This window comes from Pan paniscus, chromosome X (assembly GCF_029289425.2).
Source record: "Pan paniscus chromosome X, NHGRI_mPanPan1-v2.0_pri, whole genome shotgun sequence".
Lineage (NCBI taxonomy): Eukaryota > Metazoa > Chordata > Mammalia > Primates > Hominidae > Pan > Pan paniscus.
Genome location: NC_073272.2, coordinates 64842154 through 64864915, shown reverse-complemented (window position 1 = coordinate 64864915; position 22762 = coordinate 64842154). Strand labels below are relative to the sequence as shown.

At 35.3% G+C, this 22762-nt stretch overlaps 1 protein-coding gene and 1 pseudogene across 5 annotated transcripts in view; one reads left to right on the top strand and one right to left on the bottom strand.

The window, feature by feature from the left end:
* The window catches only part of ZC3H12B (zinc finger CCCH-type containing 12B), a 461192-nt gene that overhangs the window by 167168 nt on the left and 271262 nt on the right, over nt 1-22762 (bottom strand). The window lies entirely within an intron of this gene.
* LOC103785827 (mortality factor 4-like protein 1) lies at nt 2801-7079 on the top strand (annotated as a pseudogene).

Genomic DNA, 22762 nt, shown 5'->3' with positions numbered 1-22762 from the left:
GAAATATACTTTTGGGGATAGCTTATGGCAGTTATGAGGGAATACTACACTCTCTGCACGTTCGGATCAGAGAAGCATGCTCTTAGCCACCTGGAAGGTACGGAAGTGTCCCCACACTGCCACTGAGAGATAAGACTCCCATGGGGGATGGGGCAATCACAGAATGGGCTGATTGGGTTGCTTTGTAATGAAATGCATGGTAAAATCATTGCCCTGTCTTGTTTCATAGCATTTCTCTTTTTGGAGATCTAAGATTTGATATAAAAATGGGACCCTTAATTTTGGGGAATCTGTTTTTGCCTTCCAGTTGTGCCTGCTTATTAGGTCAGAGAAACTGGCACTGTTCCTCCAAGAGCCCCACCCTGAAGCCAGTAATGCAATTAAAAATTGGCAAATGAAAAATCTTATAACTACTGGATCTTCTTCTGTCTCTCTCTGCATTTATATGTGTTGTGTGTGTGATGTTTATATATAAAGGTGCTCCAATTAATTGGCTTAAAAATATTTTTTTCAGAAAAGCAAAAAATGTAATGCTCTTTAGTTTACATGACTTAAGTAATCTTTGAAAAATAAAAACAATTTTACATGCAAGATGTGCAAGGAAAGTGAAATGTGTTTTTGGTAAAAGATTATAAGAAGGTATGGGAATGTAGATTTTTCTGCCTATATTAAAGGGTTAAAGGATTATTTTAAGTTAGAGAGGAAAAAGCTGAAGGTTTCAGCAAGTGAAAGGTTGTGAAAAATTAATCTTGTAAAAGAAATTCTGCATGTGAACATATTAGCTAAAGTTAAAGGAGTATTATTCAGTTTTTTCATAAATTGAACATTGGAATAAAAGCACAACGGGGTTTCCTGAGAGCAATGACCTGATCTTTAATAAAAAATTGTAAAGGGTTATAAAAGTTTATAAGAATCTTAACTACAGTCATACTGACTAAGATCGGATACATTTGTCTATAAGGTTTTATTAAGAATTAGGTTTGACATCAATAGTACACTAATGCAATGGTGAAGTATGCCTTTTTTGGTATAAAAATCATACAGGAAACATTGTCAAAAATGAAATGGTTTTTGGCTTTCTTTGGACTGTATTTGTGTAAATATGATATTGGTATGTGTTCCTAATTTGTGAGAAACTCCTATAATTCTGATATGACTTACTGTATGTTATTAATAGTTATAATTGTTGTGTAAAATTGTTGTATGCTACAGAAGGAACCAAAGTTTCCTTATCAATTGTGGTTTTAATAGTGGCTGTCCTAAGACTTTTTGTCATACACAGACAATTGACTTGTTTTGGTCCTCTTTAGAAGGTTGTTTCATAATCAACTATAGAACTCTAACAGGTGTTTTTAAATGCAGGTTTCTGATAACTTTGGAAATTGTGACATTAGAATAGAGGAAAAAAACTTTCAGGACTCTGATGGAGAGCCGAAATGTTCATGAATATCAAGCAGGACAGGTGATAACTGCATGGACTGAACTAATAGAAGACTGAATTAATCTTTTTGACTTTTTGCTTAAAACATTGCTGATCCTTTGTTTTGTTTTTCAGTCAAGAAAACTTTTTTTGGAGAGCTATATACAGCTTTTAACAATTGAGTAAACTATACTGCTGTGAACAAAATTTGGAGGATTTTTTCTCTCTACCTGATTTATCCAGAATTTGGAAACTAGTTGTGATTATACTTAACTTATGGCAACATAGTTATTTGCATAAGTACAATAAGAATCTATTTTCCTTTGCAACAGGACACAGTTGGAGAAACTGGTTATTTTACCAAGCTTTGACTGGAATGGTGTGCTTTTCTTTAAGAAATTATACTTGACTTATAGAGCCAATAAAAGCCCCTTGGTAAAACTGGCCCCCTACCTTGTCTACACAGTACCTGTGCATAGTTCCTTACCTGTAGTAAGTAAATATTGTCACTTTCTGACAGGCCCAGGAGCCCCAAGTTTATATTAGGACCTCAGGAGGAGAAGAATTTACCCAACTCACAGGCATTTGATGGCACAAAACCATGGCTGGGTTCAGCTTTTTAAAAAAAGTCATATCTGAGATTCTTTATGGAACAGAGTTCCATTAAAGCCAATTTAAAAAGAGCTTATGTGACAAATAATTATTCTTGCTGCACTTATACAAATAAACAGGCCAAGTATCATAAGCCAAATTGGTCTTACCATGATTTATCTTTAGTACAAATGGGAGACTGGAGAGAGAAAAACTATGTTTCAAAAACTATGTTATCTAATAACAGATACTATGTTATCTAATAACAGATATTATGTTATCTGTTATCTAATAACAGGTTTCAAAAACCTGTTATTAGATTCTAATCTCATCAGTTGTTTTTGAGTTTCTTTTTTCTGCAATTTAGACTGATTGCTTATTTCTGTGAACCAACCAGTGATCTCTGGCTGCATCCCAGAAGAAACAAGAGGGATAGGTAATATAAAAATCCGGATCAGTATCAGTATTCTAATTCTAAACACATAATGGACTCATCTAGCAACCCCATATCAGCTTGGTTCCAACAGTTGCACAGTTCATGGAATGCCTTCTTATTTAGTTTACTTTGGGTGATTTTGCTTATTTTGCTTTATTGTTGTAGAATATAGTGCAGTTGCACTCTTTGTGTAGGAACACAAGATAAGCTTACTGAATGTTTTCTTAAATTGAACATTTATTAATCTTCCAGATATCACCTTTTATTGGAACTCAGAGTTATGCATGCCCCTGGACATAGCGATGCTTTCTGACTGAGCTCCTCTCTATCCCAAATATGAGAGACCTTAATAATTAGGGAGGAATATTATTGCCCCTGTTCAGCCTGAAGAAGTTACAGAAGACAAATTTTCATCCCTCTACAACCCTTAAGATTAAGTGTTCTCTTATAAAAGGGAGGGGAGAAATATGTAAGAGGTATTCGAACCAGAGCAACTCCATCTTGAATAGGGGCTGGGTAAAATAAGGCTGAGACCTACTGGGCTGCATTCCCAGGATAAGGCATTCTTAGTCACAGGATGAGATAGAAGGTTGGCATAAGATACAGGTCATAAAGACCTTGCTGATAAAACAGGCTACAGAAAAGAAGCCAGCTAAAACCCACCAAAATTAAGATGGCAACAAGAGTGACCTCTGGTCATCCTTACTGCTCATTATACACTAATGATAATGCATTAGCATGCAAAAAGACACTTCCACCAATGCTGTAACAGTTTACAAATGCCGTGGCAACATCAGGAAGTTACCCTATATGTTCTAAAAAGGGAAGAAACACTCAGTTTTGGGGATTGCTCACCCCTTTCCCAGAAAACTCATGAATAATACACCCCTTGCTTAGCATATAATCAAGAAGTAATAATAAATATCTTCAGTTGAACAGCTCAAGCCACTGCTCTGCTTATAGAGTAGCCATTCTTTTATTCCTTTACGTTCCTAATAAACTTGCTTTCACTTTACTGTAAAAATAAATAAATAAATAAATAAATAAATAAATAAATAAATATTAAACTTATTTTTCCTGTCTCACAGGCTTTGTACCCTTAGACTACTATCTTTCCATTCTGTCTACCTCTAGCCTCTGGTAACCAGCATTCTACTCTCTGCTTCTATAAGTTAAATCATTTTAGATTCCATGTATAAATGAGAATATACAGCATTTGTCTTCCTGCATTTGGCTTATTTCACTTATCTCAATGCTCTCCAATTTCATCCTTGTTGAAAAAAAAAAAAATTATTCCTTTTAAAAAGCTAAATAGGAGCAAGTAGGGGGTGGTAGTCAGGGGTGCTGAAAGAAGGAGGAGGTAGTGAATCACTTATAAATGATGCCAAAGGAGGAGCCAAAGCCTAAACTCCAGGAGGGTGAGTGAGTGCTGCGCTCTCTTGGACCCCTTTTTTATGAAGAAAAGTGTGTAGAGGTTGCCATAAAGGACAAACAAGTGAAATACTTTGTACATTACAATTGGTGGAATAAAAATAGGGTTGAATCATTCCAGAGAACAGAGTACTCAAATACGTGGACGCCAATATGCAGAAACAGAACTTCAAAAAGTCATTCAGGAAAAATATGCAGAGGGAAAGATGAGAGGGGCTGCCCCAGGAAAGAAGACATCTTGTGTGTAACAGAAACATGTTGAAGTGAAAACAACAAAAGAAGAAAGAAAAAAAACCTGGAATTGGAGATGGTGGCAGTAACAATGAGATTCTGCAGCATTTTTGGAAGAAAAGGGCCTGGGTAGATAAAATACTGGCAAACCGAATCCAGCAACACATCAAAAAGCTATCCACCATGATCAAGTGGGCTTCATCCCTGGGATGCAAGGCTGGTTCAACATACGAAAATCAATAAACGTAATCCATCACATAAACAGAACCAAAGACAAAAACCACATGATTATCTCAATAGATGCAGAAAAGGCCTTTGACAAAATTCAACAATGCTTCATCCCAAAAACTCTCAATAAATTAGGTATTCATGGGACATATCTCAAAATAATAAGAGCTATCTATGACAAACCCACAGCCCATATCATACTGAATGGACAAAAACTGGAAGCATTCCCTTTGAAAACTGGCACAAGACAGGGACGCGCTCTCTCACCACTCCTATTCAACATAGTGTTGGAAGTTCTGGCCAGGGCAATCAGGCAGGAGAAGGAAATAAAGGGCATTCAATTAGGAAAAGAGGAAGTCAAATTGTCTCTGTTTGCAGATGACATGATTGTATATCTAGAAAACCCCATTGTCTCAGCCCAAAGTCTCCTTAAGCTGATAAGCAACTTCATCAAAGTTTCAGGATACAAAATCAATGTGCAAAAATCACAAGCATTCTTATACACCAATAACAGACAAACAGAAAGCCAAATCATGAGTGAACTTGGGTAGGAAGAATCAATATCATGAAAATGGCCATACTGCCCAAGGTAATTTATAGATTCCATGCCATCCCCATCAAGCTACTAATGACTTTCTTCACAGAATTGGAAAAAACTACTTTAAAGTTCATATGGAACCAAAAAAGAGCCCGCATTGCCAAGTCAATCCTAAGCCAAAAGAACAAAGCTGGAGGCATCATGCTACCTGACTTCAAACTATACTACAAGTCTACAGTAACCAAAACAGCATGGTACTGGTACCAAAACAGAGATATGGACCAATGGAACAGAACAGAGCCCTCAGAAATAATGCCACATATCTACAACTATCTGATCTTTGACAAACCTGACAAAAACAAGCAATGGGGAAAGGATTCCCTATTACTAAATGGTGCCAGGAAAACTGGCTAGCCATATGTAGAAAGCTGAAACTGGATCCCTTCCTTACACCTTATACAAAAATTAATTCAAGATGGATTAAAGACTTAAATGTTAGACCTAAAACCATAAAAACCCTAGAAGAAAACCTAGGCAATACCATTCAGGACATACGCATGGGCAAGGACTTCATGTCTAAAACACCAAAAGCAATGGCAACAAAAGACAAAATTGACAAATGAGATCTAATTAAACTAAAGAGCTTCTGCACAGCAAAAGAAACTACCATCAGAGTGAACAGGCAACCTACAGAATGGGAGAAAATTTCTGCAACCTACTCATCTGACAAAGGGCTAATATCCAGAATCTACAATGAACTCAAACACATTTACAAGAAAAAAACAAACAACCCCATCAAAAAGTGGGTGAAGGATATGAACAGACACTTCTCAAAAGAAGACATTTATGCAGCCAAAAGACACATGAAAAAATGCTCATCATTACTGGCCATCAGAGAAATGCAAATCAAAACCACAATGAGATGCCATCTCACACCATTTAGAATGGCAATCATTAAAAAGTCAGGAAAGAACAGGTGCTGGAGAGGATGTGGAGAAATAGGAACACTTTTACACTGTTGGTGGGACTGTAAACTAGTTCAACCATTGTGGAAGACAGTGTGGCGATTCCTCAGGGATCTAGAACTAGAAATACCATTTGACCCAGCCATCCCATTACTGGGTGTATACTCAAAGGATTATAAATCATGCTGCTATAAAGACACATGCACATGTATGTTTATTGCAGCACTATCCACAATAGCAAAGACTTGGAACCAACCCAAATGTCCAACAATGATAGATTGGATTAAGAAAATGTGGCACATACACACCATGGAATACTATGCAGCCATAAAAAATGATGAATTCCTGTCCTTTGTAGGGACATGGATGAAGCTGGAAACCATCATTCTCAGCAAACTATTGCAAGGACAAAAAACCAAACACTGCATTTTCTCACTCATATGTGGGAATTGAACAATGAGAACACATGGACACAGGAAGGGGAACATCACACACTGGGGACTGTTGTGGGGTGGGGGAAGGGGGGAGGGATAGCATTAGGATATATACCTAATGCTAAATGAGGAGTTAACGGGTGCAGCACACAAACATGGCACATGTATACATATGTAACAAACCTGCACGTGGTGCACATGTACCCTAAAACTTAAAGTATAATAAAAAAAAGACAAATAAAGACAATGTGATACATATAAAAAAAAAAAGAAAATGAGGAAACATTTATGAACAGAGTTGAAGATAAAGTAAAGATTCCTGAAGAGCTAAAACTATGGCTTGTTGATGACTGGGACTTAATTACCAGGCAAAAACAGCTCTTTTATCTTTCTTCCAAGAAGAATGTGGGTTTCATTATAAAGGATCATGCAAATTACAAGAAATCTCATGGAAACACAGATAATGACTATGCCGTTAATGAAGTTATGCCAGGGATAAAAGAATACTTCAACTTAATGTTGGGCACCCACCTACCCTACAAATTTGAGAGCATAGTATGCTGAAATTCTTGCAGATCACCCTGATGCAGCCATGTTCCAAGTGTATAAAGTGCCATATCTACTGAGATTATTTGTATAAATTGGAGCAATATTGGCCTAGACACTGCTGGATGAGAAAAGCCTTGCTTTATTACTGAATTATCTTCCTTATTTCCTAAAGTACCTGGCAAAGAATTCTGCAACTTTGTTTAGTGCCAGCAATTATCAAGTGGCTCCTCCTGAGTACCACTGTAAAGCTGTGTGAGAGGCACTATCACTCAGTTATGTTTGGATCTATGTAAACATATTTTTGTTGTTAGTCTTTCTCTTGTACGAACGATGTACTTTGAAGATGTTAGTGTATAACAGAATTGATGTTTGTTTTCTGTTTGATTTTAAACAGAGAAAATAAAAGGGGTTATAGCTCGTTTTTTCTTTTCTTACCTTTTTAAAATTTCAAAGTTGCTAGTGGTGTATTCAGTGATGGACGACAGAGAAACATGATATAGAGTGTTTTATTGCCTAGTTTATGAAGCTGTTTTTGAATGCTGTTGTTTCTATTCCTTTGACACTATGCCCTTTTATAATACCTGGTAATCCTATATGACAAAATGCTCTCATTCCTAATACCGAAGGTTCAATTTATTGTAACAACTGAACACAATCATTTGTGCTTCTTTTTTTATGGTGCATAAAGAGTTCATCCTTTGCAAGTCATCCATGTTTTTCTTTAGAGATTTTATCTTTGCTCAGATTGTTGGAGAATGGTGGCTTGTTTCGTGGTTTTTGTATTTGTGTCTAATGCAAATTTTAACATAATAGACACAATGTATGTATACCTAGTTTTCTGGAAGAGTCAATCTTTTAGGAATTGTTTTAAAAATCTTCGATAAAATTTTTAAAAAATTCCCAAAAAGCTAAACAGTATTACACTGTATGTATATCTATATATCGATATGTAGCTACAGATATAGATCTATGTATATTTGTATATATCTATATATATCACATTTTCTTCATCCATTCATGTGTTGATGGACACAGGTTGATTCCATAACTTGGCTATTGTGAACAGTGCTGCAATGACATCTCTGAAATACTGATTTTAAATCTTTTGGGTAAATTCCTAGAAGCGGGATTGCTGGATCATATAGTAATTTTATTTTTAGCTTCTTGAGGAGTCTCCACACTGTTTTTCATAATGACTGTACTAATTTATATTTCTCCCAACAATGTACAAGGTTTCCCTTTTCTCTCCATCCCTGCCAAAACTTAATCTTTGTCTTTTTGATAATAGCCATTGTAAGAGAAGTGAGGTGATATATCACTGTTGTTTTAATTTGCATGTCCTTAATGATTAGTGATTGTGAGGGCTTTTTCATATATCTGTGGGCCATCTGTATGTCTTCTTTTAAAAGTCAGGTTTCTAGCCCATTTCTTTTTAAAAATTGAGTTAAATTTTATTTTATTATTTGAAGTTAATGTGATTATTTAATACATTCATATAATTTGTAAAGATGTAATCAGTGTGCTTGGTATATCTATCACTCTAAAAAAGTTGTGTTTTCTTTATGTTAGAACCATTCAAATTCTTTCTTCTAGCTATTTTATAGTAATACACTAGATTATTGAAAACTATGGTCATGCTGACAATCTATCTAACACTAGGTCTTTTTTTTTTTCTATCCAAGCATATATTTGTACCTATTAATCAACTTCTCTTTATCGTCCCTACCCTATACTATTCCTGGCCTGTGGTCACCCCTTACCTGCTCTCTATCTTCATGAGTTCCACCTTTTTATCTTCCATGTATAAGTGAGAACATGCAGGATTTGTCTTTCTGTGCTTGGCTTATTTCACTCAACAGTAATGACCTCCAGTCTCATCCATGTTTTTGGCCAATTTCTTAATTGAATTGTTTGTTTTCTTTCTACGGAGTTCATTGGGTTCTTTATAGATTTTGGTCATTAACTGCTTATCAAATATATGGCTTTCAAATATTTTCTCCATATGAGTAGGTTTTCTCTTCACTGTACCATTTGTTTCCTTTGTTGCACAGAAACTTTTTATTTCAATGTAATCCCATTTGTCTATTTTTGCTTTTGGAGTCAAGTATTAATTAACATTGCTCAGGCCCCTATGCTTTCTTCTAATGGGTTTTGTAGTTTCAGGTCTCATGTTTAAGTCTTTATTTTGAGTTAATTTTTTATAATGTGTCAGACAAGGGTCAAATTTTATTGTTTTGTATATGGATATTTGGTTTCCCCAACACCATTTATTGAAGAGATTGTCCTTTTCTCATTGTACATACTCGAAACCTTTGTTGAAAGTCAATAGACCATATATGTGTGTGTTTATTTATTTATTTCTGGGCTGTATAGTCTGTTCAATTTTTTGATGCATCTATTTTTATTCCAGTTCCATGCTGTTTGAATTACTAGCATGTTGTAGGATAGTTTGAAATCAGTTCGATTCTTTTGCTCATAATTGTCTTAAAAATTGGATATTTTAGGATTTTTTTATATTTTTAAGAAAAATGACATTGGAATAGTGCTGAATTTGTAGATCACTTTGAGTGGTATAAACATTTGAAAAAATAATTCTTCAAATCCACAAACATGGGCTAACTTTTTATTTACTTATTTTTTTCAATTTCTTTCATAAATGTTTTTATAGTTTTCATTATATAGATCATTTGCTTTGGTTAAATTTACTCCTAAGTAATTCATTAATTTATTTTTTGGAATAGTTATTGTAAATGGAATTTATCTCGATTTATTTTTCAGATAGTTCATGGTTAATGTAAAGAAAATCTATTGATTTTTGTTTCTTGATTTTGTAGCCTGAAACTTTACTAAATTTGTTTACCAGTTCTAGCTTTTTAGTGAAATATTTAGAATTTTTTCCACATAAGATCATGACATCTGCAGAGAGCAATAGTTTTCCATCTTTCTTTCTCATTTAGATGCCTTTTTTTTCCTCTCTAGCCTTATTTCTCTGACAAGGACTTTCAATACTATGTTGAGTGGAAGTGGCAAAAGTGGGCATTTTTCTATTATTCTGGATATTAGGATACACGTAGAGTGAAAGTCAAAGAAGAGAAAAAGGTATTCCATGCAATGAAAACCAAAAGAGATTTGGGGTAGAAATATTTATATAAGATAAAATAAACTTTATGTATAAACAACTGCAAAAAGAGACACAGAAACATTACATAATAACAAAAAGATCAATTTGTTAAAAGAATATATACGAAATTGCAAATTTACATGTACCCAATACTGGAGCACCTAAATATTAATACTAAAGAATCTGAAGAGATAGATTGCAATACAATAAGAGTAGGGTACTTAAATACCCTACTTTCAGTAATTATCAGATATTCAAACAGAAAATTAATACAAAACAGAAGACTCAAACAACAGTTTTGATCAAATGGAAACAAAAGACATACAGAGAATAGTCCATCAAGCAGGACTAGAATACACACTCTTCTCAAGTACCCATGAAATATTCTCCAGGATAGACCATAGGTTAAGCCACAAGAGGAGTCATAGCAATTTTAAGAAAACTTAAATCATACGAAGTAACTTTTCAGATGACAATGGTGTAAAACCAGAAATCAATAACAGAAGAAATTTTTAAAAATTCACAAATACATGGAAATTAAATATGTTCATGGGCAACCAAGGAGTCAATAAAAAAAATTAAAAGGAAATTGAAAAACATCTTGAGACAAAAATGAAAACATATTATACCAAACTTATGGAATGCAGCAACAACAGTTCTAAGAGAAAAGTGTATTATAATAAATGCTCACATGAAAAAAGAAAGGTCTCAAATAAACAACCTAACATTATGCCTCAATGGAATAGAAAAAAAGAAGAAACTCAAGATGGATTAAAGACTTAAATGCAAAACCTGAAACCATAAAAACCCTAGAAGAAAACCTAGGCAATACCATTTAGGACATAGGCATGGGCAAAGACTTCATGACTAAAACACCAAAAGCAATTACAACCAAAGCCAAAATTGACAAATGAAATCTAATTAACTTAAAGAGCTTCTGCACAGCAAAAGAAACTATCATCAGAGTGAACAGGCAACCTACAGAATGGGAGAATATTTTTGCAATCTATCCATCTGACAAAGGTCTAATATCCAGAATCTACAGGGAACTTAAACAAATTTACAAGAAAAAAACAAACAACCTTATCAAAAAGTGGGCAAAGTATATGAAGAGACCCTTCTCAAAAGACAACATCTATGCGGCCAGAAACATATGAAGAAAAGCTCATCATCACTGGTCATTAGAGAAATGCAAATCAAAACCACAATGAGATACCATCTCATGCTAGTTAAAATGGCAATCATTAAAAAGTCAGGAAACAACAGATGCTGGAGAGGAATAGAAGAATTGGGAACACTTTTACACTGTTGGTGGGAGTGTAAATTAGTTCAACCATTGTGGAAGACAGTGTGGCAATTCCTCCAGGATCTAGAACTAGAAATACCATTTGACCCAGCAATCCCATTACTGGGTATATACCCAAGGGATAATAAATCATTCTACTATAAAGACACATGCACACATGTGTTTATTGCAGCACTATTTACAATAGCAAAGACTTGAAACCAACCCAAATGCACCTCAATGGTAGACTGGATAATGAAAATGTGGCACATATATACCATGGAATACTATGCAGCCATGAAAAAGAATGAGTTAATGTCCTTTGCAGGAACATGGATGAAGCTGGAAACCATCATTCTCAGCAAACTAACACAGGATCAGAAAACCAAACACCACATGTTCTCACTCATAAGTGGGAGTTGAACAATGAGAACACATGGACACAGGGAGGGGAACATCACACACCAGGGCCTGTCAGGGGATGTGGGGGCCCCCCATGTCCTGGGTTGGGTCTGATCACCCCATCACTCAACACAATAATAACTGTATATGATAAGGCAACAACATTATACTCAATGTTGAGAAATTAAAACCCTTTTATCTAAGATCCAGAACAACACAGGGATGCCAACTCTCACCACTTAAATTCAACACAGTATTGGAAGTCCTTGCCAGAGTTATCAGCAACAGAGAGAAATAAAATGTATCCATATAGGAAAAAAAGAAGTTAAATAGTTGCTGTTTGTTGACAACATAATCCAAAATAAGAATACAAAATACCAAATACAAAATCACCACACAAAAATCAGTAGTGTTTCTATGTACCAAAAATGAACTTTATAATAATTCCATTAAAATCACTAACACAAAAAATATAATACTTAGAAATAAATTTAACACTGAAAACCATAAAACATTAATAAAAAGTTGAAGAAGTAAAAAATAATTGGAAAAATTATTCTATGTTTATGGATTGGAAGAATTAATATTAAAATGTTCATAAAACTTAAGGTCACCTCCATATTCAATGCTATTCTGATCAAAATTTCAATATTTGTAAACAGAAACAGAAAAAAAATCCTAAACTTTGCGTGGAACCAAGAAGAACCCTAAATAGCCAAAGCAATCTTGAGTGAAAGAACAAAGCTGGTGAAATCATACTACCTGATTTCAAAATCTACGACAAAAATACAGTAATCGAAACAACATGGTACTGGCATAAAAACAGACACGTAGACAAATGGAAAAGGATATAAAACCAATAAGTAAATCCATACATTTATGGTTAACTGATTTTCAACAAAGATGTGAAGAACACAAAATGAAAAATGAGCAGTCCCCTCAATAAATGTTGTTTAGGAATGTGAACATCCACACATGCAGAAGAATGAAATTAGTAGCTTGTGTCACACCACACACAAAAATCAACTTGCTATAGTTTTGTCTGTTTAACTCCTCAAAAACTCATGTGGAAATTTAATTTCCAATATTGGAGTTGAGGCCTAATGGAAGCTGTTCCAGTCATGGGGGCAGATTCCTAATGAATAGATTAATGCCATTCTTGAAAGGTGGGGGATGGTGGGTGAGTTCTTGCTGTATTAGTTCCTGTGAGAGCTGTTTGTTTAAGAGAAGCTGGCACTTCCCTCCCATCTCTATTGCTTGCTCTCTCACCATGTGATCCTTGCATGACAGATCCCCTTCAAGTTCGAACATGACGAAGCAGCCTGAAGTACTCACAAGAAAAAGATGTTGGTGACATGCTGCTTGTTGTTGCTGTTTTTGATTTTATTTTAGGTTTACGGGTACATGTGCAGGTTTGTTATATAGGGAAATAGCATGTCATGGAAGTTTGTTGTATAGATTATCTAATCACCCAGGTATTAAACATGGTACCTGATAGGTAATCTTTCAACTTGCTGCTTCCTCCCTCCCTACACCTCTAAGTAGCCTCCGGTGATATTGCTCCCTTCTTTGTGTCCATGTGTTCTCATCATTTAGCTCCCACTTAAAAGTGAGAACATGTGACATTTGTTTTTCTGTTTCTGCATTAGTTTTTAAGGATAATGGCATACAGCTCCATCCATGTCCCTGCAAAGGACATGTTCTCACTCTCTTCTACGGCTGCATGGTGTATATGTACTGTTTTTTTTTTTATCCAGTCTACCATTGATGAGCATTTAGGTTGATTCCATGTCTCTGCTATTGTGAAAAGTTCTGCAATGAACATACATGTGCATGTGTCTTTATAACAGAATTATTTATATTTTGGGGGCATATACACAGTAATGGGATTGCTGGGTCAAATGATAGTTCTGTTTATAGGTCTTTGAGAAATCGCCACACTGTTTACTGCAATGGCTGAACTCACGTACACTCACACCAACAGTGTACAAGCATTCCTTTTCCTCTGTAACCTTGCCAGCACCTGTTAATTTTGACTTTTAAATAACAGCCAGTCTGAGTGGTGTGAGACAGTATCTCATTGTGGTTTTGATTTGCATTTCTCTAATAATCAGTGATGCTGAGATTTTTTGTTTTCATTTGTTTCTTGGCCGAATGTGTGTCTTTCTTTCTTTCTTTTTTTAAAGTGACTGTTGTGTCCTTTGTCCACTTTTTAATGGAGTTTTTTTTTTGTTGTACATCTGTTTAAGTTCTTTATAGATGCTGGTTATTAGATCTCTGTCAGACGCATAACATGCAAAAATTTTCTTCCATTCTGTAGGTTGTCTGTTTACTCTGTTGATAGTTTATTTGGTGGTGCAGAAGCTCTTTAGTTTAGATCCCATTCATCAATTTTTGCTTTTGTTGTGACTGCTTTTGCATCTTTGTCATAAAATTTTTATCAGGTCCTGTTTTCAAAATGGTATTGCCTAAGTTGTCTTCTAGAGTTTTCATAGTTTTTGGTTTTACATTTAAGTCTTTAATTCATCTTGAGTTTATTTTTGTATATGATGTAAGGAAGGGGTCCAGTTTCAGTTTTCTGCATTTGGCTGACCAGTTATCCCAGCATCATTTATTGAAAAGAAACTCCCTTCCCCATTACTTGTTTTTGTCAGCCTTGTCAAAGACCAGATAGTTGTAGGTGTGCAGCCTTATTTCTGGGCTCTCTATTCTGTTCCATTGGTCTATGTGTGTGCTTTTTTACCAGTACTATGCTGTTTAGGTTATTGTAATGCTGTAGTATAGCTTGAAGACAGGTAGCGTGATGCTTCCAGCTTTGTTCTTTTGCTTAAAATTGCCTTGGCTATTCAGACTTTTTTTGGTTCCACACAAATTTTGAAATAGTTTTTTTTCCTATTTCTTTGGAGAATATCATTGTAAGTTTAATTGGAATAGCACTGAAACCACAAATTGCTTTTGGCAGTATGTCCATTGTAATGATATTGATTCTCCCTATCCATGAGCATGGAATGTGTCTCCATTTATTTGTGTCATCTCTGATTCCTTTGAACACTGTTTTGTATTTCTCATTGTATATATTTTTAACCTTCCTGGTTAGCTGTATTCCTAGGTATTTTAATCTTTTTGTGGAAATTGTGAATGGAATTGTGTTGATTTGGTTCTTGGCTTGACTGTTGTTGGTGTAACGGAATCCCAGTAATTTTTGTACACTGATCTTTGTATCCTGAGACTTTTCTGATATTGTTTATCAGCTTAAGGAGCTCTTGGGGTGAGACTTTGAGGTTTTTCTAGACATAGGATCATGTCGTCTGCCAACAGGGGTAGTTTTACTTCCTCTCTTCTTATTTGTGTGCTATGTCTTTCTCTTGCCTGATTGCTCTGGGCAGGATTTCCAATACTATGTTTAATAGGAGTGGTGAGGGAGGGCACCCTTGTCTTGTGCCAGCTTTTGTCCATTCAATATGATATTGGATGTGGGTTTGCCACAAATGGTTCTTATTATTTTGAGGTATTTCCTTCAATGCCTAGTTTACTGAGGGTTTTTATTTAACACGAAGAGATGTTAAATTTTATCAAAAGCTCTTTTTGCATCTGATATGATTATGTGGTGTTTTTTTTAGTTCTGTTTATGTAATGAATCACCTCTACTGATTTGTGTATGTTGTTCCTAATTTGTATCCCAGGGATAAGGCACACTTGGTCAAGGTGGATTAGCTTTTAGATGTGCTGCTAGATTCGGTTTACTAGTATTTTGTTGAGGATTTCTGTGTCTTTATTCATCTAGGATATTGGCCCGATGTTTCCTTTTTGTGTGTGTGTCTCTGCCAGGTTTTGGTATCAGGATAATGCTGGCTTCATAGAATGAGTTAAGGAGGAGTCTCTCCTCAATTTTTGGAATAGTTTCAGTAGAAATGGTACCAGCTCTTATTTATACATCTGGTAAAATTTGGCTGTTAAGCCATCTAGGCCTGTGCTTTTTCTGGATAGGAGGCTTTTTATTACCAATTCAATTTGGAACTCGTTATTTGTCTGTTCAAGAAGTCAATCTCTTGCTGGTTCAATCTTGGGAGGTTGTATGTTTCCAGAAATTTATCGATTTCTTCCAGGTTTTCTAGTTGGTGTACATAGGGTGTTTATAGTAGTATCTGATAATTTTTTGTATTTTTGTGGGTTCAGTGGTAATATCCCCTTTGTCATTTCTGATCGTGTTTATTTGGATCTTCCTCTTTTTTCCCTTTATTAATCTAGCTAGCAGTTTGTCTAACTTATTCTTTCAAAGAACCTACTCCAGCATTCTTTGACCTTTGTATGGTTTTTCACAACTCAATTTCCTTGAGTTCCACTCTGATTTTGGTTATTTCTTGCCCTCTGCTCTGCTAGCTCTGGGGTATGTTTTCTCTTGTTTCTCTAGGTCCTCTAGATGTAATGTTAGGTTGTTCATTTGATATATTTTTAACTTTTCGATGCCAGCATTTAGTGCTATACTATTCCATCTTAACCATACTTTAGCTGTGTCCCAGAGATTCTGGTATGTTGTATTTTTGTTCTAATTAGTTGAAAATAATTTCTTGATTTCTGCCTTAATTTCATTGTCCACCCAGAAGTCACTCAAGAGTAGGTTATTTAAATTAGCAAGAAAAAAAAAAAACAATCCCAACAAAAAGTGGGCTAAGGACATGAATAGACAATTCTCAAAAGAAGATATAAAAATGGGCTGGATGCGGTGGTTCACGCCTGTAATCCCAGCACTTTGGGAGGCTGAGGTGGGTGGATCACCTTAGGTCAGGAGTTCAAGACGAGCCTGGTCAACATAGTGAAACCCCATCTGTACTAAAAGTACAAAAATTAGTCGGGTGTGGTGGCATGTGCCTGTAATCCTAGCTACTCGGGAGGCTGAGGCAGGAGAATCACTTGAACCCAGGAGACAGAGGTTGCAGTGGGCTGAGCTGAGATCACACCACCACACTCCAGCCTAGGCAACAGGAGTGAAACTCTGTCTCAAAAAAAAAAGGAGAAAGAAGAAAGAAGAAGAACAAGAAGGAAGAAGAAGGAAAAAGAAGGAAGAAGGAAGAAAGAAGGAAGAACGAAGAAGGAAGAAGAAGAAAAAAGGAAGAAGAAATACAAACAGCCAGCAAATATATGAAAAAGTGCTCAACATCACGAATGACCAGGGAAATGCAAATCAAAACCACAATGCGATACCACATTACTCCTGCAAGAATGGCCATAATCAAAACATCAAAAAAAAATACATGTTGGCATGGATACAGTTAAAAGGGAACACTTCTAGCCTGCTGGTGGGAATTTAAACTAGTACTACTACTATGTAAACAGTGTGGAGATTCCTTAAAGAAACAAAAGTAGAACTACAATTTGATACAGCAATCCCACTACCGGATATCTGCCCAGAGGAAAAGAAGTCATTATACAAAAAAGATACTTGCACATGCATGTTTATAGCAGCAAAACTCACAATTGCAAAAATGTGGAACCAGCCCAAATGACCATCAATCAATCAGTGGATAAATAAACTGTTATATATATACATATATGTATGTGTATGTATATATATATATAGTGTGTGCGTGTATATATACAGTGTGTATATATATATAGTGTGTGTATATGTGTGTGTGTATATTTATATATATATATATAGTGTGTGTGTGTGTGTGTATACACACACACACAAAATAGGATATTACTCAACTATAAAAAAGGAATGAAATAATAGCATTGGCAGCAACCTGGATGGAATTGGAGACTATTATTCTAAATGAAATAACTCAGGAATGGAAACCCAAACATCGTATGTTCTCACTCATAAGTGGGAGCTAAGCTATGAGGATGCAACGGCATAAGAATAACACAATGGACTTTGAGGACTCATAAGGAAAGGGTGGGAAAGGGGTATGGGATAAAAGACTACAAATTGGATTCAGTGTATACAGCTCGATGATGGGTGCACCAAAATCTCACAAATCACAGCTAAAGAACTTACTCATGTAACCAAAGACCACCTGTTTCCCCAAAACCTATGGAAATAAAAAAATTTAAAAGAGTAGTTTGTGTAATTTCCATGTAATTGTATGCAGTTCGGCAATTATCTTAGTATTGATTTAAATTTTTATTGCACTCCTGCCCAAGACCGTGGTTGCTATGATTTGTTTTTTTTTTTAATTGGTTGAGGATTGTTTGATGTCTGATTTTTTGGTCAATTTTAGAGTATATGCCATGTGCTCTACTACTATTTTGTGGCTAAGTCTCTTCGTATGTCTCTAAAAGCTTGCTATATAAATCTGGGTGCTCCTGTGATGGGTACATATATTTAGGTTAGTTGGGTTTTCTTGTTTAATTTACCCCCTTACCATTATATAATGCCATTCTTTGTCTTTTTTGATTGTTGTTGGTTTAAAGTCGGCTTTGTCTGAACTTAGAATAGCAACCCCTGCAATTTTCTGTTTTCCATTTGCTCTGTAGATTTTTCTCCATCCCATTACTTTGAGCCTGTGGGTTTCATTGCATGTGAGATGGATCTCTTGAAGACAGTATAACCTTGGGTCTTGATTCTTTATCCTACTTGCCACACTGTGCCTTTTAATTCAGTTATTTAGCCCTTTTACTTTCAAAGTTATTATTGATATATGTGTATTTGATTCTGTCATTGTGTTGTTACCTGATTGTCATGCAGACTTTATTGTGTACTTGCTTTATAGCATCAATGGTCTATGTAATTAAGTGTATTTTTGTGGTGGTTGGTAACAGTCTTTCATTTCCATGTTTAGCACTCTCAAGGACTTTATTTAAGGCAGTCCTGGTGGTTATGAATTTCATTAGTATATACTTCTCTCAAAATAACCTTGTTTTCCTTCACTTATGAAGCTTAGTTTGGCTGGATATGAAATTCTTAGTTGAAATTTTTTGTTACAAATGCTTAATATAGGCCCCAATCTCTTCTGGCTTATTGGGTTTCTGTTGAAAGGTCCACTGTTAGCCTAATGCTGTAACCTTTTAGGTCACCTTTCTCAACCCTCTAGGTGCCTTTAAAATTTTGCTTTCATTTCAACTTTGCAGAATCCGATGACTATTTTATAGTACCTCACAGAGGTTCTCTTCCTTTCCTGACTTTAAATGCTGGCCTCTTTAGTGAGATTGGGAAAGTTTTCACGTACACTATCCTCAAACATGTTTTCCAAGTTGCTTGATTTATCTCTCTCTATTTCAATGCTGATATGTTGTAGCTTTGGTCTGTTTACATAATCCCATCTTTTTTGGAGGTCTTGTCCATTCTTCTTTATTGCTTTTCCTTTTTTTATTTTTGTCTGACTGAGTAGTTTCAGAGTATTGGTCTTAAAGCTCTGAGATTCTTTACTCAGCTTGGTCAATTCTGCTGTTATTACTTGCAAATATATTATTAAATTCTTGAAGCCAGTTTTTCAGCTCTATCAGATCAGTTTGGTTCTTTCTTAAAAATGACCATACCATTTTTCCGCTCCTGTATGATCTTATTTTACTCCTTAAGTTCATTGGATTGGGTTTTGACTTTTTCCTGGATGTGGATGATCTTCACTCCTATCTATATTCAGAATTCCATTTCTGTCATTTCAGCCATTTCAACCTTGTTAAGAGCCATTGCTGTAGAACTGATGTGGTTGTTTGGAGGTAAGAAGACACTCAGGCTGTTTAAGTTGCCATAGTTCTTGTGCTGGTTCTTTCTCATCTGTGTGGCCTGATGTTCCTTCAATCTTTGACGATGCTCTCCTTCGGATGGATTTTTTTCTTTTGGTTTTACCTTTTCTGATGTCTTTGGGGTTTGATTGTGACATAAGATGGGTTCATTCAACTGGCTTCATTTCTGGATGATTTTACGGGGCCTAGGCTCAGCTCAGCACTCCTGATCTGGGTGCTCCAGCTCTGGGGGGCTGCTACCAGGCCCCTGGCTTTTTTCTCTGGCACCTGGAGGTTAGGTTAGTGATTGTCACATCATTTACAGTATCCTTCTTTTGCTTCTCAAATGTATTTTCAAGTGGTACTTTATCATTTCAAATATAATGCAACAAACCTAAAACTGTATACTTCCATTTTTCTTCTCCCATTCTTCTGTGCTGTTGTCATATATTTTACTTCTACATATGCTAAAAACCATAAATTATTTTTTCTACTTATTTAGAAAAATCAGTTATTTTATCATACTTCTACTTTTAATCAATCCATATCATAATATTTAAAGTGGGTTTATTGTATACCACATATAGTTGAGATATTTAATTGTACAAATTAAATAAAAATTAATTGTATCTGAATTTAGAGCTGCCATTTATTATATTTATGTTTTCTCCTTGTGTTATTTGTTCCTCTACTCCCTGTTTTAAGAACTTCTTTTGGATTTTAAAATAATTTTTAGTATTCAATTTCAATTACTTAGATTTTTTGCTATATCTCTACCATTTTAATGATTGTTCTCAAGATTATAATACACATACTTAACTCCTTACAGTTAATTTAGAGTTAATATTTTACCCCTAAAATAAAAATATAAAAGTCTTATTACCATACAGTTTCCTTTATTCTCTCTTTTATATTAAAGTTGATATATATCTTATGTCTACATACACAAAAATTTTCCCAAATTATATTTTACTTTCAATAGATAGTTATATATGTATACACTAAGGAAATTACAAGGTTTTCCCAGAAATGTACCATTTCTGTTGCTCTTCATTTCTGAATTATCAGTTTTCTTCTGGTATCATTTCCCTTCAACCTAAAAAAATTATTTTTGACATATCTTTTATGGAAGGTGTGCTGGAAACAAATTCTTTTAGATTTCCTTTCTCTGAGAATGTTTTCTGTTTCACTTTCATTCCTGAAGAATATTTTCTCTGGATATAAAATTCTGGATGGATAGTTCATTTATTCAGCACTTTAACAATGTTGTTTCCATCTTCTGATCTTCATGATTTCCGGTGAAAAATCAGTAGTAATTTAAATCACTGTCCGCTGTACTTAATGTGTCATTTTTCTCGGTCTGCCTTCAACATGTTTCATTTATCTTTGATTTTGCAGCATTTTCATTGTAATGTGTCCGGGTGTGATTTTCTTTGTATTTCTCCTAAGCTTCTTAAATGTGTAAATTTACATATTTCACCAATTTGGGGTAAATTTCAGCTTTTATTTCTTCAAATTTTTTTTTGTACTCCTCTCTTTCTTCTCTCTGCCAGGAACTCAATTAATACCAACATTAGACCTTGTGATATTGTTCCACATGTCCCTGAGTATCTAGATTTAAATTTTTTTTCTCTGTGTTCTTCTGAATGCATTAGTTCTACTGCTCTATTTTCAAAATCCAAGGTAGTTCCTTCTATCATCCCAATTCTGCTATTGATTTCATCCAGTAGTTTTTCTAAAATATCAGATTCTGTATTTCTTAAATTCTAAGATTCTCATCTTTCAAAAATAGTTTGTATTTCTTAGCTTAGGACTGCTGTTTCAATTCATTTCAAGAGTATTCACAGAGCATGGTTATAATATCTGATTTAAAGTCTTTGTCTTTTAATTCCATCATCTGAGTCATTTCAGAGTTGGCATCTGTTGATTGTTGTTTCACTTGAGAATCTGTCAAATTTTACTGGTTCTTTCTATGCAAAGTAATTTTGGGTTGTATTCTTAAAATTTTCAATATTATACTATTAAGTATGGTATTAAAATTCGGAAAAAAACTTAATTTGTGTTTGTTTTAGCAGGCAGTTAACCTGGTTATATTTGGATCACAAATTCTGTCTCACTTTCTGTGCTTGTTAAAATGTCATTTAAGTTTTCAAAACCTTTGATAAGCTGTTTGGGCCTGCCCTTTGTAAGTGTGAATCATAGATTTGTCTGCAACTTAGGCATTAGTTTACATTATAGTTCAGTTCTTAAAGCCTTTGCTATGCTTCTCTGGACATATTATGTGCACCCACAAATAGAAGATGAATCTGAAGTTGTATAGGGTCACACACAAAATTAAGAGATCAACTCTTCAGCTCTCTCTTCTCCAGAATTTTTCCCAAATTATGTGAATAGCAAGAGCCATTTTCCTGATATTTGACTTAAAAATAAAATTCTCCCATAATTTTACACTCCACACTTAAAATAGAAACCATCATTAGTGTAACGTAGTAAGAGAAAATACAGAAAAATAATTATATGGGTTGAATGTTTGTGTCCCCCTCAAAATTCATGTTAAAAACTTAACAACCAGGCAGGGCATGGTGGCTCATGCCTGTAATCCCGCCCTTTGGGAAGCCAAGATGAGTGAATCACTTGGGATCAAAAGTTCAAGACCAGCCTGGCTAGCATGGTGAAACCCCACCTCTACCAAAAATACAAAAATGAGCCAGGTGTGTTTGCATCTGCCTGCAGTCCCAGCTACTCAAGAGACTGAGGCAGGAGAATCACTTGAACCCAGAGGGCGGAGGTTGCAGTGATCTGAGATTGCACCACTGCACTCCAGCCTGGGCCACAGAATGAGAATCTGTCTCAAAAAACAAACAAAAAAACAAAAAACAAACAAACAAAAAACCAATAAGCAATGTAAGAGGTGATTAGGTCATGAGGGTGGAGCTCTCAGGAGAGGGATAAGTGTCCTTACAAACAGATGTCCCAGAGAGCTGCTTTTCCCTTCCACCAGGTGAGGACACAGAGTGAAGACATCATTTTAAACTGGGAAATGAGACCTCACTATGTATTCAATCTACTGGCACCTTAACCTTGGACATCCAATTCTCCAGAACTGTGACATAAATTTTTGTTCTTTATAAACTACCTAGTTTATGGTATTTTCTTATAGCAGCCTGAGAGGGATAAGACAAATAATAATTGTGATTTCCCAACCTTTCACAAGAGGGGCCCATTTTTTTTTTTGGCTCCTTTATCCAAAGAGATGGGTTTTTCATCACAGTTTTTGGTGCCTGTGCTGCCAGCACAGAGGTGCAGATTCATTACTGTGGCAGGCATTGGAGAAGGGCTGAAAAAAAAAAAAATAGAACCTCGGTGATTCCTTTCACACTATCCAACCCACAGAGGCCACTGTTCTCAATGCTCTGACCAGGAAGATGGGCTTCTCCCAGAGGTATTGTCTGTTCCCTTTATG